Here is a 20,220-nt window from a genome sequence, read left to right on the forward strand (position 1 = left end):
TCTTTTGCAAGCTTGATTGCATATTTTAATTGCACTATAATTGTTAAACATATCTGCTTAGTATAATTTTATTTTTTAATTAAATCTAAATTCTTGGTGTTAGACAAGAATTCTGATGTCACATTTACAGTTCGTTAGATTCATAATTAAAATGTGTAACTTGAATAGAGAATTAGTGAATATTTAATTTGGAAAAGCTTTTTATTTCATTGCCTCTGGAACAGGCTAGGCTAGGTTTCTGAAAATGAATTGTACATTTAACAGCTACAAAAGCTCACTGCAACAGGAGGATTTCATTCTGTTACTAGCATGTTCATGGATATAAGGCTCATACATACTACTTGCTGAAAGTCCCTGTAGCATCTGTGTTACAGGTATGCCTCCATCTCAATCTCACAAATTTTTAAACCAATGCTGAAGAAAAGTCTACACTGCAGAAAAAGGAAGCAAACAAACAACAACAAACACAGCAGTGAAGTATCAATGTTATATCAAAACAAGGTAAATGGAAATAGGATCATGTCTTTTTCTGACTAGGTGTGCTGATTCAGACTATGAAATGTGACAGAACCCAGTGCTAACTTTTCATGTTTGACGGCAGTTTGTTCTAAAACACAATACATATTCTGTCCTCTTACTTTTACTCGAAAAGTAAAAATTAATCAATTACAGCAACAAATAGGTGTTTGGAACTACATATACTGTATAAGAGAAATTTTATCTCTAGAGAAGGTATGTGTGATGAAAATTCGGTTTACTGAATCTGTAGATTGGCTTTTTATTCTCCAAGCAAGGACAGTATCAGTAAGGAACACAGTTACAACACATTTTCCTCCTTGGAAACTTGACTCCTTTGGATCCCTTCTGTGACCCCTTAGGGACTGCAGTTCTGACCATTGAGAATTATGTTGTGGAATTGTTTCAGTAAACAGATCAGTAATGAAGGTGAGAAAAATATTTCTGTTTGGGGTAGGTACTACACAGATAGAATGTTTTATGTTACATTTACTACAGTTACATGTCACAGGGACATTGTGCTTTAGTCTGAACCTTTCTTTTGGCCCCTTTTGGAAAGGGCTCAGTTGCTAAATTAATCATATATTTCCTTTCTAAACTTAAGTCACACTGAAAAGCTGCTCACTGACCTCCATATGGAAGGTGTTCATGCAACCAAATAATAATATCTGGAATAAATGCGGAAAACTTGCTTCTCATGTACTGAAGTTTTAAGATGACTGCTGATGTTTTTATAATTCTAAAATGTGAACGTCCTTCTGGCTCCATGTGCATGTGTTCTAGGGAGTTGATGCTGTTAGTTTGATGACTTGTATACTCTTTAGTTACTGTTGATTGCACAAATATATAATGGAGAGCTACAAACAGCAACAGAAACTTAATGCTTCAGAAATTTTAGTAGAGTAAAAAATTTACAAAGGTAAGAAAATGAATAGTTGTCTTTAATGTGAATGACAGAAAAGGTAGATAACCTGGTCTTTCAGAACTTGATGAGAAATTTGAGAGGGATGTCTTCTGCACTGACGTATGATAATTTATTTTTTTTTCCATTTCTGTGTTACTTACTGCAGTTGACCGGCGGGAAGGGAAAGACCTGCCCTAAAGAAGATAACCCATCTCCTAGGTCTCGCAAGGGACAAAAATCAGCAATATGTCAGTTCTTGCTATGTCAAAACAAATTATTTAGATTAGTTTGTATTTACAGTGCATTTATGCTGATGATACAGGCTGGATATTTGGTAGATGATTCTAAACATATATACTTCCTCAGTCATAACCTTTCCTTACCAATAAGCTTCTAACTATACGTATGTTGTATTTGTGTGTGTACGTATAGACATGTGTATATATCTATACATAAATATGATATATGATATAGCTTTTAAAAAATGACCAGATCAGTGTTCTGTTACCTAAAATACAACCTCTCTATATAGGAACAATCACTAATATAATATGCATATTCTATCAAACCATCAAAATTAAGTATCTCTGGCAGGGAAAGTGTATGGATTTCAACATAACTATGTGATATTTTCACTGATGCCTATAAAATATTTTCATCAATAATTTCCCTGTTATTGAATGTTTATGCTTTCTCTACATTAATTATGAATATAAAATTAATTAACAAGTTAAAATATATGATGGTTATATTTTCAAATAAAATTCTATTCAATTGAGTTAAAGTAGTAAAGTAGTTAAAGTAGTAGTAAAGTTAAGTAGATTTCAACATAAAAGATCTATATCAAAAAGAGATTATTTTAGGAATGTGAACATTCCGTTGCCATTCCATTGAATATACGTTCTTTATTTTCAAGGACACCTAATAATTTAATAGTGTTATATACTGTGTGTTTTTTTGTTTTATTAACAGAATATGTAAAACCTTATAGTTATAAAATCACTAAATGGTTATCTTTAAAATTTATACTAGAATAAATGAAATAACTATCTAACCTGTTAAAACAAAGCTCCTCTGTAAAATTTCTACCTTGTAGTGATGTATTTTAATCCACTGGGTTGAAAAAAACAACAAACAACAACTATCAAAAACCCCACAGCCTTCTAAATTTTTTTGGAAAAAAAAAAAAAAGTGTGATAAACAGATATTTAAAACTAAGATCTTTTAAATCTTTTATCTATTTGTTTCAGCTGTAAGTTACCAGTACCTTGTAGACTCAAAGTTGAACTTTTATATCTTTTTTTCAAGACAGGTGATGATGGGGAGAAAATGAAATAATGACACAGAAGCAAAGCAAGTAAGTGCCATACAAAATGTGTAAACTATTTCACCAGCCTGCCTGATTCAGCTTCCTTTATGTACTGTGAAATCAGAATAATGTTAGCACGATCACAAAGTCATATTTATTCCTTCATAAATCCTTCTGCTTCAGAAACTAGACAATTAATTTCTGGTTATATGGTTTTAACTCAGTATACAATTGTTCTCCCCTCTTTTTCCTTTTGGTTTATATGCATGGCATTTGTTTTGATATTACACAATTTAACTGTTTTGGTACTTTCTGTTCATAGAAATGCAATTTATTATTATTTTTTTTCCTGTTTCAACTTGTAGTGAAAACAAGTAATTCAATTCTTTAATTTTTTTTTGCGTGTGTGACAACCCAGTTTTATTTTGTCTGTTTCAGTCTCTAAGTACTGGAGCTGTTTGTAACCTCTGTCACCGACACTTACAGCCCTAATGAGTGTTTCAGTAGAGGCTCTGCTACAGAAAATGCAACAAACATATGCTTAAATATTAAATCTGCACTTGTGTGCAGAATTGTAAAATATAATGGAATATTATCATATTAAGAGGTTCATTTTTTCTGTTCTTGGATCTCAAATACATGTTATATAAAGCATGAAAAACAAGAAGGCTCTCTCAAATGAACATTGTCTACATAAATGTACTAAAGTGCAGTGACTCAAGGCAAGATGTTTTAAGTAAATTTATATATATTTGGACTATTACAGACTACAAAATCTGTTTTATGGTATGGATTCTTAATATGGTAAATATATGGTATCTAAGCTTCTAGTACTAATGACAATTTGAGACTTAAATAGATGCAGTGCACATGTCCTGTCTTTATCAACTCCATCTGTAAAACATAGATCACCCTCTTTTAGTCCCGAGCACCACTGAGAAAGCTATCTTCTAAACATTATTTCTAAAATCCAATATAAGTAAATATCTGTGGCAGCTGTCTACCACTTTCACTCACTTCTTGTCAGAGCATTGAATCTGATCAGTTCTCTTAATGTTTCCACGTACACTGTTTTCTCTGGTTCTTAATAGTCATCTGGCAGCTTTGAGAAAATGATTATCAATGAAAGACAAAGACCAACTTACAGAAATCTGTTCTAAGAAATAAACTCAGAAAATGTAATTGAGTCTATAAATAGAAAATCAAAGCTTGCTGTTGAAGTAGGAAACAATGAAATATTTTTCAATATAGAGGCATTTTTCTTTTCTTTAAGACAGGTCCTATTTTTGTTCCACAGAAATAAATGTAATAAAAATATCAGTACCAAGGACTTTAATTACAGAAGGATTAAATCCCTAAATATTGATTGACATCTATAATGGAAATAAAATTGGGACTTGAAGCACAAATACTGATATAAGGAAAAATGTATGCTAGCGTAGCTGTCATCAATTCAAAATCAATGATACTTCTCTGTAGTGCTCTGCCTAGCATTTCTCATTTTTCACCAGGAACTCATAAATATTTAGTTCAGTTTCTATATTTCCTGAGAATTCTAAATATATCAGATAGGGTCAAAAGCTTTATCTCTAAACCAACTAATGCAAGAGAATTTACATCAGAAAAGATAATATTGTTTTTTATATGATTGAAATAATACATTTCAGTTTAGAGTAATACTTTAGTAATACTCTCACCTTACTTAATGCCCGTGTTTAATAGGTATAAATCCAGAGGCCAGTAAAGTACAGAGAATTTGACACATCTCAGAGAACGTGGGTATTATTTGATTTGTTCTGTTAGCACATCCTATCTCAGAACTGGATGGTAAGCCACATGATGCCTGGGGACATGCCCAAAGCTCTCCCTCAGGCTCTCACTCATTGCTGTTTTTCAATGCCACTTGCCACTTTGATTGCAGTTTGAACCCTTGACTCATGAGTAGAGAGAATAACTCCACTCTCCCTTAGACCATTTGGGAGTCGTTTATGTCCAGCTCTTACTGGATCAAGCCATGAAAGAAACATGAAGATAGAACCAGTCGTACATTTTTTGTTTTTACAATGGCTTCCTTAAGTACACGCTCAAGATGATTAATTTTAGTCTTTCCTAAGTTTAAGGAAACAGCTGTTTCCAAGTCAGTCAAAGTTAAACTTGTTTAAAGTTAGGATCTATTTTAATTCTGACATGTGCTATACTTATAAGGATAGTAGCTACACATTTTGGTCATCTCTGATCAAAGTAAGTCCCTTCAACAAACCAAAACTATTTCTTTTTTATTCAATCAATTATTATTTTTTTCTCTCTCTCTCTTTTTTTTTAATTATATTTATATATTATAGTGTATGAGAAGATATCCTGATGCCATTTAATATATATATATATATATATATATTTGTTCTTGCTATAAATGATATTTTGGTATTGATTATTTTTCATGTTTTCTATTAAAATATTTTCATATTTGTATGTTTACTATTCATTAAATTTTTCAACAAAAACACCTTGTGGAAATGTTGGAAATTTTCTCTCTTTGCCATTATCCACACAGTTCCTTTATACAACTGAAAAGCAATACAATGGATATGAAATTGGAGTTTTAAAAAATATTGTCTCAGAGACGAAATTGAACATACAGTCAAAATAGATGACACATCAGGATCATATTCAGTGTTTACTTTAGCAAGCTAAGTACTTTATCTCAAGCTTATGAAAAATGTTATTGAAATACTGTGAAGTAATTGCACATCCATTAAATTAATGGAAAAATTATTTTCTAAGAAAATGGCAAATAATTTCCATCTTGAATGGAATGATATTATGGAAATATTACAATTTAAACTCATAACTGTAAAAACTTACATTGTTATGAGAACAGTATTTTGAACATATGTGATGTTTAATTACCTTTTCACAGTTTTTTGAGCACTGCTGTTTTAAAATAATTAGGCTGGCTAAGATAGAAAATATTTGCCATGTTTCTGCAAGCTGTTTCATTTTGTTAGATGTATTGTGGATTAATAGATTATGAAGATAGCTTTAGAATACATTTTCCCTCCTTTAGCTCAGATCTTTCTGATATTTTCTGTATTGGTCACAATAATAAACAGACAAAACCTTCTGCCATATGAAAATGATACTATGCACAAAGAATGCCTTTGATAAGTATGGTGATAATTAAATTTTCTCATTTATCTTACACAATTTTTGACAAGGAATAACAAACTTTGACTTGTTAATCAGTATTTTTTTTTATCACTTGTGGAGTACTCAGCATTTATTGTCTTCATGTAATTTCCTTTTTTTTTTTTTTTTTTTTTTTTTTTTTTTTCCTTTAATGAATCTGGAAGAACCAGGAATACCTTCAGAAACTTTTTCTGATTTACTCTGAAATTGCTGCAGTTCTTCAAAACTATATTCTTTTTCATATAAATACTTATTTAAAGTGTACTTTAAGTTATAATACTTTATAATACTTTTATAATACTTTATGTATTTTAAGTTACAATTTTAAGTTATTAAGGTCTAGATCAATTGTAACATATCTTATTAGTTAATAGAGGTGAAAAGAACAAGAATACAATAAATATATGTTGATTCATTTTTGAAGAGAGACAAATTATTTAAAAGGAGAAGAGACTGATTACACACCCTGATTAGGAATTTCTTAAGTGAAGCACCTGCTTTTCACAGCTGTGGTCTCTGAAGATGTAAAGAAAAAAATATTTTCTCTTTGCAGTGTAATCACTTTAATTAAATTCTGTAATTAAAGCATGGATATTATATTAATATTTTGAAATTTGGGCCAGAGGAGAGGGAGGAAAGAATTGACTGATAGATGGCAGGGGAATAAATGAAGATGGTGGGAAGATAAATGCAGCAGAAAGACAAACTAAGAAACATGCTACTTCATTTGGAATGATTCTGTTTCCTGTATTTTGCTGTTATTGACCTGTAGGGAAAACTTAAAGTACTAAGGAAGTGTTCTAAGCCACAGTGTCACTGCAATTTAATAAGTTGCTATTTCTTGATTGAGTCTCAGTAACTGACTCTGTGATTCTATAAGTTTATTCCAAGTGCAGAATTAAACATTAGGTCAAAACTTTATAATTGCTCCATAAACGATATTAGTTGTTTTTGAAGACAAAGAGAGGGTGTCACTGCAAGAGAAAATTAATGTGAACTTAATATGTATAAATATTGTAAACTGGAAGCACTAGATAAATGTATTTTGCATTCCTACGATGGTAGGTATTTTACTACACAAGGTTCTTTAAAGCTAACTTGGTATTTGTTCCTTGCAAAAAAAAGCGATGATTTTTTTATTTTTTTTATTTTTTTTTTTTGGGGGGGGGGGGGGAGGGGCAAGACTGTTTGTCAACTGTCATTATGAATTTCCACTGCTAACTTGTATAATTTTGAAAGAAGCTTCATAACAGCAAGTAGTACTAATCCATCACATTTGCAAAAAATAGTAAAGCATGAATTTTTACATAAAGGGATGATACCAATGTGAAAAGATATCCAACAAAAAATGTAAGACTCCCTATGATCCTTCTTTCCGTGCTGGATGAGTATATAAGATCTATGATCAATAACAGATTTTAAAAATCTATGAGTAGATATTTTTTTAAAAAAGTATATTAAAAAAGTATATATACACACAGATATTTATCATTATTTGATTATATATATATATATTTGTCATTAATTAATTACTTTAAAATAGACTAACCCTATTCTTGCTAATAATCTTAATAATATAATTTTTTGCGTGTTTGAATTAATTGTGCAAGGACTGTCTTTTTAAGTTAAAACGCATTTTCCTCTTCTTGAAACTAAAATTGAATTGCAGCATCCCAGATGGATTAAAATTTTCTTTTATTACAATTTAAACACTGTATCATACCTAATATTTTTTTCTGTTTTTCTGAGCAAGCAAAAACTTCCTTTCATTTTCTTGTGTAGAATGGGCTTTGATAAATATTAATATATATATTTTTTTTCTTTAGTGTAAATTAGTTAAGGTACCAATCATCCACTGATGGCTGTATCACCCAATATTGCAAATAATCTCACTGAGCTCTTTGCTGAGGCACCTTGCAAGAATAAAGACTACAAAGATCTGAAGGGCTAAAGCCTACATCTAACCAGAACACAGATAGCATATCTGGCAACAAGCCTTTTATAAGGATTTAGCTGCAGCCTTTCTACCAACTTTGGTGACCTCAGTGATCTTGCTCTGTGACAAAATTTCTGCAATGCTCCAAGACAGTCGTAGATCATGCCCTCCTTTATTTGAAGATGGAACTAGACTCTTTTGGACTCCAACTTAATGCGCTGTGTGTTCTGTTTTGTGAATTTGCCATATCCACAGTAAATACATTTTTATAAACCTAAAAACCTGAAATTAATCTAGCTACAAGCAGGAAAGCATGAGATAAAAAAGCTATTTTTCTTTTCCTGCAGGTGTTTGAGTCAGTTAGGAACCAAAACACATGCTTCCTACAGTGAGAGAAATCAAAGCATCCATATGAAAGCAAAGAACACTACCTCTTCAAGTAAAATAAACAAGGTAACTTTTGATAGCTTTTATTTACAGGAGGAAGCTACAAAGCTACTGTGGCTGCAATTATATGGATGCAGCAGCTTTCTAAATATGAAATAATATCTAGATTACATGTTGATCTGTTTATTTTGGTTTGTACTTTCAGAATTTTTGGTTAGTTTAGTGCACTGGGCAAAAAAGGGAAAAAATGATAAACAGATGACTTCTAGTCTGATCGGTTTCATAGCTATAATAATGTTTTCTTTATATTGTAGTGTCTTCAGTTTTCAATGATGTTTTCCTAAAATAAGGTCTGTTCTTCCAAATTGGAACTTCGCTATAGTAGAATTTGCTAGTCTGAAGTAGCAGTGACATTGGTGGGAATGCATTAAAATCCCATTCCTCTACTGAGAGTTGAACTTTGTTCAGTAGTGAGGCCTGATTCAGCAGGTGGGCTGAGAAGAAGGGAGGAGATTAGAACTGAATGTGCTCCTACTACAATATTTTCCTTCCTGATTCCTTTCTGAGAAATAGTTTTGCTCCACACTTCTGTTTCATCCACAGTAACAACCCTCAGCAAACATCATTATCAGATGCTCCAGTACACCACATGCTACTGACAGCACCAGCTCCCTCACTTCTTGTCCCCTAGCCCTCTCTACCCCATAATTAAGACCTTTGTTTCATTTTATCATGTTTAGATATAGATATAGACTTATCTAATAATATCTGTGTGCCCACAGATGGGTTTGCCAGTGTCTCTTCCAGACGTCTGCTCAAGTTCCCTGCAGGAACTACGGGCACTTTTACACATTTTCCAGGTACTAAGCATGAACTGCATATGGTCACATGCTTCCTATGAGGTATCATGGTTTGGTGAAAATAATTTCTGTACAAAGCAATGTTTACCTGTGAGAATTAGATTTTGTGTTATATGTGTTTTGGTTTTCAAAGATGCAAGATAAATGTCTTATTTCTCTGGAATAGCAGCTCCAAATTATGGAAGCCAGACCTTCATTAAAAAAAAAAAAAAAAAGATTTTAGATATAAAGAGAGTAAAACCATATAGGGGAAACAGCTGAGCTCTTAGAAGGCTTTCTAGTTACCATTCTGATATTAGAGAGCTGGAAGAGCAGAAATGTTGATAATACTGACTGGCATGAAAAATCCACAGGATTCTGCACTTTCCATTTTCTTCTCACTGTGCTCGCTGACTCCACAAAATGCTGAATCTTAATTTCACTTAAGATTTTCCATAATAGCAAAGGCATTATAGAAGAAGTAAATACACTTCTAAAGTACTGTGGACTCAAAAAGGGTACATTCCTTTTACTTTTCAACAGTGGTATTTGTTTTGAATACAATTTAGGTTTACAATATTGCAAATCAACATATAATTTATATTCATTATTGATAAAGCAGTGACTTCAAATTAGTGAAAGTACACTTGAGTACTGCTTGACTAATGCTGACGTCATGAGAAATGATGAAACAGCCATTAGATTCTTCAGGAGGATATTTAACTGTTTTATTTGAAGAAGAAAGATTAACAGTACTTTTCAAACCTTTGTTGTTTACCACTAGACAAATATTTAACTATCACATCTGAATTGTTTAAGACTTGTGTTTAAGCAAAAGCAATATTCTCATTATTGTCAAATCACTGCGATTGTCTGGTGGCGTTATTGCTATTTTATTCTCATCAGACATGACCTTACATTCTGCAAGGTCTCTCCAAATGTTGACTGAATTGGTCATTTATTGATCATACCTTCATGCTAATGCATTGGAACTTTTCATATGCAATTGAAATAATTCAGAGAAAAGGTGACAGGTTGATTCTCACAGAAATATACATTAAGCTACCACAGGCAAGGATATTGAAAAAAATAAAAGAAAGAAAAAGAAAAAGGAAAGGTATTGAAAGGTATTTAGAGAAGGCATATCTTTTATTTATAGTCTTCTGAACCCAACAGTTTATTTTAGCTGCATCATTATTTAAAGAAACTTAAAAATGGTATATGCAGTACTTTTAGTTAATTCTGAGTAGTCATAATACAAAATGTAAAACATGAATGGTTAGATGAAATCATGATATATCATACGGTAAAGACAATAGATTAATAGATGTATTGAACTGTGAAACTGCAGAATAAAATCAACTCTACTCTACTCTCAGTATTAACAGAATGTGCCTTTGTAGGCTTTCTCATGTTTGGTATAGTTAAAATGTACCCCACATGCAAACTATTTTGAAGACCATGATGTTAAACAAAAAGAAAAAAATTAGTATGCAGTGCACAGAGTCTTAGATAAATTGCCTTCTGGTTTATTTGGAAACTGTTCTTGAGTGTTGCTTTAATAAAATTACTTTACTATCTGTTTTTCAAACATATGGTTTAATTGAACTCCAGAGATATAGGGGCCTAACCTCTAATTTACTATGTCATTAGGTAGAGAGGAATGTATAATCTTACATACCTAGTATATATGGTTATTGTGAAATGAATTATATATTACTTCTTCAGATGAGTTCTAAAATATCAGCTCACAAATACATTACAATTATGTGCAATTTCAAAACAATATGACATAAAGCAGAATTGTTCATGTTATTTCTACCATTGGAAACCCATGCAAAGGTCTCAGAAAGTTATGAAGGCCCTACATGGAAAGAACATGAGTTTCCAAACTGATAAAAATCTGTACAATATTACTTCATTGGAGGTGGACTTAAGGTCAAAAAAGTCTTGAAAGATGAGACCAGCAAAAACTACTGAGTTCCAAGTGTGCTGAAACCTACATAGATTGCTCACTTTCTGTATGGTGGGACCCAGTTGTAGCAAGCTTTCTAGCTCTACTCTCCTGGTATTTCTGCCACTCTTCCTTCACATAAATGAATGGACACTTGAAGTTTTGTTTTCTACAATTCTTGAAGTGCTCTGACAGTAAATGGACTTCAGAAGCAACTCACTGTCTCTGCTTAATTCAGCCTTGCTGGTTCCAACTTCATGACTGCTAACAACAAAAATGTTTCATACATTTCTTTTTTTCTTTGGTGGAATTTAAAGTTGTTCAGTTATGTTTAGTTTGATACAATCACATATGGAATAATAATCAAGGTTCAGCTTTCCTTCCTGATTTTTTTTTTTTTTGACTAAAAATGTGCAATTTTCATTAAAGTTTTCACCATACAGGAAAATTGATTTTTTAAAAAATGTAATTTTTCCTGTGGGAAACAGATGAAATGAGTATTTCAATTTATACAAAAAAATACTTATTGAAATTCAACTCTCTACCTACCAGTTAAGGAGATTTAGTTGACCCTAATTATTTTTTTCAAAATTAATCATATTGAAAATGAAGTGTGAAATCAAAAGCAATGTTGCATATGTTCACAGAGTTATGCAAACTAAAACCAGAATTTTACATGATTTTTATATTGATCATTGAATTTATATCTAATATTCTCCTTATTGAACTTCATTTTAAAAAGCTTCTAGATATAGCATGTTCTTTCAGAAATCCTAAGATTGTGGTAACAAGACAGAAAATGTGACTATAATTGGACTGTGACTGAACCTGAAATTTGTTGATATTTAGGACACCAAGTCTAATTAATATATAAAAGAATTCATGGGAAATTTAGATCTGGATTCATTTTAAATGCTCACCAGCTTCAAAGTGTATGTTCTTATCTCTTCCTTTCCATTTTAAACTAGTTATTTGCAAATGGCCACATTGTAGAAACTCACTATTATGTCTAAAATTAAATGCTTTAACTTAAAACTGTAATCTTCTTCTAAAACCACCTCTGTTCATATTGTTATACTAGTATGACAGCCATAATTTGAGTATCTTTTGCAGGTTCTGTGTGGGATGGTTAGCTAGGGTGGAGATAGTAGATGAACCTTTATTTTTAGTGAGAGACACTGCAGTCTTCTACAGTCTTCATTATCAGCTTTACCTGGCCTTACCTTCACAGCTGAGGCATGTACTTATCGCAGCTGGAAAACGTGACCTTAACAGACTAACTTGAATAATTTATCTTGAACACTTTATTTTGAACATTTTGCTTTCTCACAGATGACAGTTTGTCTCTGGCCTTAAGAGAACAGAGTAATATTTTGAGGACAGACTATCTCAGAATACTCTAGGCCTTGTCCAAGTACCAGATATGGCAGCACAGAACCAAGGGGAATCCCCCAATTTCACATGCATGCTCTCACAACTGTGCGTTGCAGCCACTTCCATGCACTAATGTCTTTTGCCATTTTCTGCTACTCTTACCTCCTATTCCTGGTCATACTTGAATTATAGTTTTCAAATTATCGGTTTTATCAGCAGAGCACTGCTTCACAGCTACATATAAAATATTCATACAGGGAGAAGGAAAAGGGCAGGAGTTTAGATCAAGAGGTATCCCTGCTTAAGCAGGGAGTAAGCTTTATTATTCATGATTTCATTTTCTGCACTCAAGACCTTCAGGTCACCTGCACACAAACATTCTTACAGTTCTAGATCTCTAGCTGGCTCCAACACAACATTTCATTTCCCCAGATATATCAGAATTATTTTCCAGGCAACAGACTGCACAACAAGTAACCCATTATGAAAGAAAAAAAACGATTAATTAGGTGTGCTTTGTGCAGGATATTTTAAAACCCTCATTCACTTCTTAAGTCAGCATTAAAAGACCAGCTTTGAGGTGTATTTTATATATATTTAGAAATAAAAGTAATATTTTCAGACTTCAATGCCATAAAATTAGGTGCCTAAAGGAATATTTAGCATAAGTATCTATGTTTACAGTAGTTAGAACTCACAGATTATATTAGGATCTCAATGATGTCAACTCTGATCACTTAAAACACAATAAACACGGAAGCCAATGGTAGTTTTCTTTAATTTAAAATGCCAATTTAAACATTTCAAAAGCTGCTAGTGAAGTGTATACATATCTGAATGACTCTTTAGAAATCTGTCTTGGCAATGGATGGACTCTAGTGTAAAGGTGTGAAATTGCACGACTGTTATTGCACATTAATTATAAAGAGTAAGATACCTTTTAACTTGCATGTATGTATTCTATTAAGCTTATTTTAATGATGAACTTCCTGAAGAAATGAGAGGTTAAGTTATTTGGTCAGACTTCTATGACTTCTAAGAGAATCCAGAAGCCCTGCCTTAATTTACATTCTGCAATGTGCTTGAAAAGAGAACAGGGAAAGAAGATACAAATCTTTCTGGATTGGAGACAGAGTGACCGAGCTTTCAGAAAAAGCAAACCGAACACAGGCAGTAAGTAAGAAAGAGGCTTATTCCTGTCCAGTGAGACAGAGATAACTCTGGAGAAGACCATTCTTTTCATGATGTTTGCATAATTACATCCACTGCAAGTTTGAGCCTTGAACAGCTCCTGAAATGCAAGATAAAAGATCACTTCAATCTGCATTTGAAATCTTTCACCTAAAAAATATCTTTACTTTGCTCCTTTGTGCTGCTGTGCAAACTTGTTTTTTTATTGCAAGTGAAACAGCAGCCACACATCTGGCAGGAAAAGGAAGTGTATTACGTATGGGTCTGGTTGTGCGAACAGTTGAGGAATAGAGCAATTAGTTAACCAGTGGCTTACCATTATTAATTATTTTTTATGACAATTACACACTGCTTGATGTGTTTTATTTTTATTTATTTGTTTTTATTTTTTTATTTTTTTATGTTTTTTTTTTATTATTATTATTTTGTTTTTATTTGTTTATTTTATTTATTTATTTTATTCATTTTGCATGCCTGAGTGCCCAGGGAAGATGTGTGTATTTCTCAGACAGAACTCAGCACTGTCAGCTCTAGTTGCCATTTTTTCACACTATGGTTTGTCATTGTGACATATTCCTTTTATTCAGTTGGGAAACTGGAATTGGGATAGACATTATAGGAAATGTAACTTCTGTAGATTCCACCCATGAATAAAATAACAAGGAAACAATTCTGTTATCTAAGAACTAAGCAAGGCTTTTAGCTTTTGCTAACAGAGCTACATACAGTCCTAGTTGAGGTAAATGCTGATGGTATGTGGTAGTGGGGAAAAAAAATTCTCTTGTGGCTCTGAATAAATTGATATAACCTTCATATTATTTCCTTTGAACACTTTGAGTCAAGTGTATGAAGTTTTTCCTTTGGTATTAGCAGAATTTTATGAAAGATATATTTTTTCAAAATGTTAACCTTTTATTAAACAATATATTGTTTTCTTTCAGTTCTACCCTGTTCAGGATCTACAGAGACTAGACTGATCAGTATGGTCTCTTTATACTTTTGATAGCAGCCACTCCCTGTAATGGAGGAAATGTTGGTGCATTTTGTTCTGCTGAAAGGCAGATGAAAGATATTGATCTCAGATAAGTGCCAAAAAACTCAGACTCTAGTGAACTGGGAGAAGTGATGCCCACAGGCAACACAACTGTTTCTATCTGATTTATGTGAAAATATATGCTGGGTATTCATATGCCTGGGGTGAAAAGACTTAGTGCACTTTTATATGTAGTCCTCTCAAATAACTCACGTAGTTGCTGAAGTAGCTGTCCCAGTAAATTCTAGCTGTCACAATGGTAGTGTGCTTTTTAAATTATTTTTATTTTTTAAATTGTCCTATGTATCAATAGGCACCTAAATTGCCTTGTGGCAGTTGCAATGACCTCTTTCTTCCTTCTTTTTCTAATTATCAGTCCAGATTCATTAACTGAAGAAAAGGAGTGCAGTGTGCTTTGTCAGGGCCTGATTAAAGTTGTCACACTAAATGTTGTGCCATGATTTGCACTTGTACTAATACTCATAAAAACTTCTTGGGCTTACAATTATACCATCTGATGTGTACTATAAAGAGTATTTTTATTTATTTTCTGCAAATGAAACTAAAACCACATACACGTATGCACATATATACATATGCATTCAATGTAAAGCCAGTAAATAATATGCTCTTGTTTTAAAGATGAAGGTGAAGCAGAGAAACCATATCCCAGTTAACATTCATTTTCCTCTAATTTTATATTGAAATATTGATAATACATGTTTTTCATTTGAAATACAAAACACTAAAATATCTCTGGCAAATCAAGAAGTAAAAAGATACTTATTGCTCAGAATTCAGAAACATGCTTTGAAAATAAACGTTTGTCCTTTTCCTATATTTTCTCCCTGTGAGGAAGAAGAATTTGCTTCTGAAAGCATTTAAAGTTGGTGGTACATGATAGCAAGTTTAGACAATTGTCACAAAATCCCCAAACTTTAACAAAGTTCATATTTATCTCTAACCTAGAAAGAGTTAAGAAGCCTATTTTCTACTGGAAGAAAACTTCAGACGGAGCAAAAGTTTTTGTTTTTACTTTTTTCTTTAAGATTTTGATTGAGATACTATTTGGAGGCAAAGTACAAATTTAATTATACAGTTTTACTACTAAAAAACAATTAGGGCAGATTCATGAAGCAATTACATCAATTGCCCTGTGGCTCCTGTTAGATTTAGTAAATGCTTTCATTTTTTATCGGCTGCTTGAGCCATAATAAAGCAGATGGATTTTAGTTGCTCTCAATCAGTGGTTAATTTTCAGATTTTTTTTCTTTTAGTCTCACTGAACTAAGTAGTGAGGGCCATAAGTTGTCATGTAAACTGCTAGCATATCTTTCAAAGGAAATGGATATTTTGTCATTGCAACTGCCCAATTACAAGTTTCCAGGCAGTGTATGAGCAGCCATCAAATTAAGTGAAGTCAAGTTTGGTAACATCAGTTCGTAATCTTCAGTATTTAATATGATTCTTGTCTTTGTAGTCAATTTCTGCATATTGGATTGATTTAGTCAAATTGTTTGGTCAGTTTGAGATTGTAGGCAACATCAGTACAACACAAAAAATATTACATTCTTAATTGGCATTCTTATTTTTTTTCCTCTGAAGATAGTAGAAGTACTTGAGTACCACAGAACAGAAGTATCCAATGGTGCCACTCTTCTCCTATCATTTTAACTTAAGCAAGCTGAATTCTAAGAATTAGATCTGGTTATTTTCTCTTACATGATATTTTCTAGTCTACCAGGGAAAGAAATCAAAATTTCTGTACAAAAATTATTTTAGGTATGTTATTCGTATTTCATAAATATAAAGAACAATTGAAAAAAAGTTAGGGCTGAGACATAATGAAAGCAGTGTGTGTAAAAAACAATATATATTTTTTTCCAGTTAAACATTGAGTTATGAACAACTTCTGTACTTTTACTTCCTTAGAAATGAAAAAAAAATTCTACAATTCATATTTTTGAAACTTGCTCATTATCCCAGTTCTACCCACAATGTTTAAACTGCTGGAAAACAAAACTGTCAAAGTGCCAAAGCAGCCGCATCTTAGATTTACAAGGTAAGATTTGTGTAAGAGTGATTGAATGTGGTTTCTCTTGCCTTCCATTTGACAAAGAATACTTTTGAAAGGAATGTAATCTTAATGACAGCAAAGAAGAAGCCAAATAATAAACATTACTGTTTTGTATCCCACTGTCCTGTCATAAAAATAGTAGTATGCGCAAGTGGCCTTTTTATGTATGTAGCATGAGGATAAATTTTGTCTCCTTGCTTTCAATTGAGTAGTAAACAATAAGCAAGGTCTATGATGGATCTTGATATTAGTACAGAATTATTTTGTACTGAGTTTCAATGGATAACAGAGTTAGCTAGAAAATCCACCATAGAGTGCATGTAGGAGATGCACCTAAAGAGTTTTAGGATTATGAGATGCACACAGCTGGAGAGTTTTAAGATTATCACTAGCAGTATATTTTCTTTTTAACACTGTTCTTGTTTTGTTAAAATTAAAAAAATAAACTATGGTTCAAAAATGGTTTCTTTACAGAATGCCGGTTAAGTAAGAGGATTGTAGAATGTCCTTTACTATACACTGAATTCTCCTTAATTGCTTTTAATCTGTAGACGACCACAAATGAAACACAATAAAGGGACTAACCTTTTCCTCTAAGCTTGATCGACAATGATCTGCAATTTCCATTTCCCGCTGCACTGTTGGAATGATTAAGCTTTGTTTGTTTGAATTTAGTATTTATGATTATAAATTATCTACTCATAACCAAAGTCATTTGCATAAGAAAATTATCTTCCATCAATTATGATTTTACTGCAAGTACTTTAATATTGTAACAGCCTGTTAGTACTATATGGATAATTAAAGGGATACTGTAAACTCAAATTTAGCCTATAATTTATACTCGGCTGCCCTGAACTACCATCCCCCCCAAAACCAATGAACCAAAACCAAACCAAACTGTTATTAAACTTACCATTACAGCTGAAGTGTTTTCCTGAATCAGGTCTTAATCCCTACATTTTGTTCCATTGGATGTCAAACTGAAATTGGAAACTTCAGTATATAAAAATGGAAAATGTTTACTTTTTCACTCACTGCATTTTTTAAAACCTTTAAAAAAAACTCTCTTGAAGAGCTAATAAAGCCTACTAGCTGGGGGAAAAAAAAATCATTTTATTGCTTTTTCTGCTGGGTTGTTTATTTTTGTCTTGCAGGAAGGGAGGATATCTTCATCTTATGGCTGTGGTATCTGTCTAGAAATAAATTAATCTTTGAGCTTTCTCCTCCACCCCTTTCTCAAAAAAAGACCTTTAATCATTATACAAGTCCTAGCACTCTGGTACATGTCAAAAGGACTTCTTATCAGGTTAGTCAGACTCTTCTAGTCACTTAAAGGAAACAAAGTAGAGAAAGACTAGTAATCAACCTTTAATAATCTTTACTAGCAAGAGTGAAATTATTTGATAAAAGCAGTAGATAGTTACTGTAACTGCTTATTGTTATGTTAATTATTTCATATACTAGAATAGCCTTATCCTATCAACATCCCTAAGAATTTATTTCTGGACTTAATATTGTAACTGCTTTTAAAAGATCTCTTGCCCATGAGCTGGGTGAACAAGAAGACAGAAACAACTGCATAAACCCTGGAGCTACTTTAGTCTGCATGTGATATCTGTGCTGGGACCATGCAGAATTTGTACAAAGATTTGTAATCTGAAAACCAATTTTTAATTATAAGACACATGACCACCTCTAACCTGCCTTTATATGTTCTGTACTTAGATGTGCAAAATATCATATCTTCTACCAAGCTCTCTTCCCAGTGTAGTAAATAGAGGAGACGGTAAATGAGATCTTCAGGCTGTGTCGGTGCTGTGATTTTTAACTCTTGAAATAAGACATGTGACTTCATAAAAATAATTTTGTTTTCTATTCTGTTTCTCAAAATAGTCACCATAGTAAATACTAGTGGTGCCTTACTCTTCCCAGATTAAAAATGCATTGTTTGCTCTGAACAATCATTCCTACATGTTTATTATAATCTCCCTAATGCTGACTTCACTGATGAGCTAATCATACTTCAACTTTTTCCTCCTTATTCATGCATTCCAAATAAGTTTTTTTGTTTGTTTGTTTTTGGAGCACTTCAGGTTTTATAGGTTTTCAGGTTTTTTCCTTTCATTAAATGATTTTTAGAAGTATTTCTTCATCATAATAAAACCCACACCTAATTTCTTTTCCAACTCAAAAATATTAACACTACTCTCTGTTTTTGGATTCATCTACTTACATCAGCGGTCACTACTTTGAACTTGTCATCATTTTATGATGTATGTATTTTGTAGGCTTCTTTCTGTTATTTGATCATTGATCACTTTTTCCCCTTCTTTACAATAGGTATGCCAATATCAATTAGTCTTGAACTGCTTGTTATTTTGTGACCTTTAAAAATGCCATATTGCATGATTTATGTGCTTCTGCTGTGTGTGTTCAGATACAGTTTTGCTGTGGTAGAACCATGGGCCTTCTCTGATTTGGTAATTCATTTCCTTTTTCTGAGTGAAAACCCATCAAGAAATATTGACATTCTCACTGTAGTGGAGACTAGTAAATCTTACCTGAATAACTGTTCTGTTTGATTTCCTAATTTTAATTGCTTGAGGCAATTCTTCCAACACTTAACTAATAATAGGAAGACTTTCTATAGGAGACTTCCAGAAACAGTGAAGTGAATGAGGTTCTGCTGTAGACAGCAGAATCCAGGAGGCAGGAGTGGATACACGGGAAGACGTAGGTGTCATTCGGCAGCAATGAGTAGTGCAGCACTGTGAAGAAGGGAAGAGATGGAAGGGAATGAACAGAAAAGGAAGAACAGGTGGGTATCTTCATGTGGAAAAGCAGAACACTATTTTAAAAAGAAAAAGGGTAAGTTTTTTATTTTTATATTTTAAATCTGACTTCGTTAATTTATTTTACTTCTTACGTCTAGCATTTTAAAGATCTCAATAAATAAATCTAATAGTATAAGATTTTTTTTTTCTTTTTTTTCCTTTTTTTTTTTTTTTTTTTTTTTTTTAAACTAGTTGAAGTGATTCTAATGTATCAAAATTAAATTGCCCTTTTTAGGTCATTTTTTAACAAAAGGATCATTACCCCCGCTCCTGGGTAAGTGCAGATATTCATGTTCTTATGTTAATCTCTTTCTTCAGATTGTAATAGTCATGTTCTTTCTCTGTATAATTTAAATAGACTTCACAGGAGAGAAATTTGCCTGGAGGGGCTGGAGAGGGTAAATATTTATGTAACTTTTACAGTTGGTGACTCCTGCTATTTGAGCTATTGGTAAGTTCTGACTTCTATTTATATGGGACTATTTCTGATATATGTGGGATATTTCTGACTGACTTGGAGGAAATTGAATTTGAATACCAACCCACAAAACAGAGTATGGCTGGGACAGTCAGTGTAAATATGTTTCACATCTCATATACTTTCTTACTATAGAGTATATTGTTTTAAGGATCACTTTCACAATTTATTTATGTAATTTACTGGAATGAAATAAAAT

General features: G+C 32.4%; 1 long non-coding RNA gene across 1 annotated transcript in view; it reads right to left on the minus strand.

The window, feature by feature from the left end:
- Nucleotides 1-17,865, minus strand: part of LOC309881331 — a 32,334-nt gene extending 14,469 nt beyond the window's left edge. Inside the window, exon 1 of the long non-coding RNA XR_014318115.1 lies at nucleotides 17,623-17,865. This is a non-coding gene — a long non-coding RNA (uncharacterized lncRNA). The remainder of the gene's footprint in view (nucleotides 1-17,622) is intronic.
- Between the last annotated feature and the right edge of the window lie 2,355 nt (nucleotides 17,866-20,220).

This window comes from Aythya marila, assembly GCF_965140915.1.
Source record: "Aythya marila genome assembly, chromosome: 9".
In the NCBI taxonomy this organism is placed as follows: Eukaryota; Metazoa; Chordata; class Aves; order Anseriformes; family Anatidae; genus Aythya; species Aythya marila.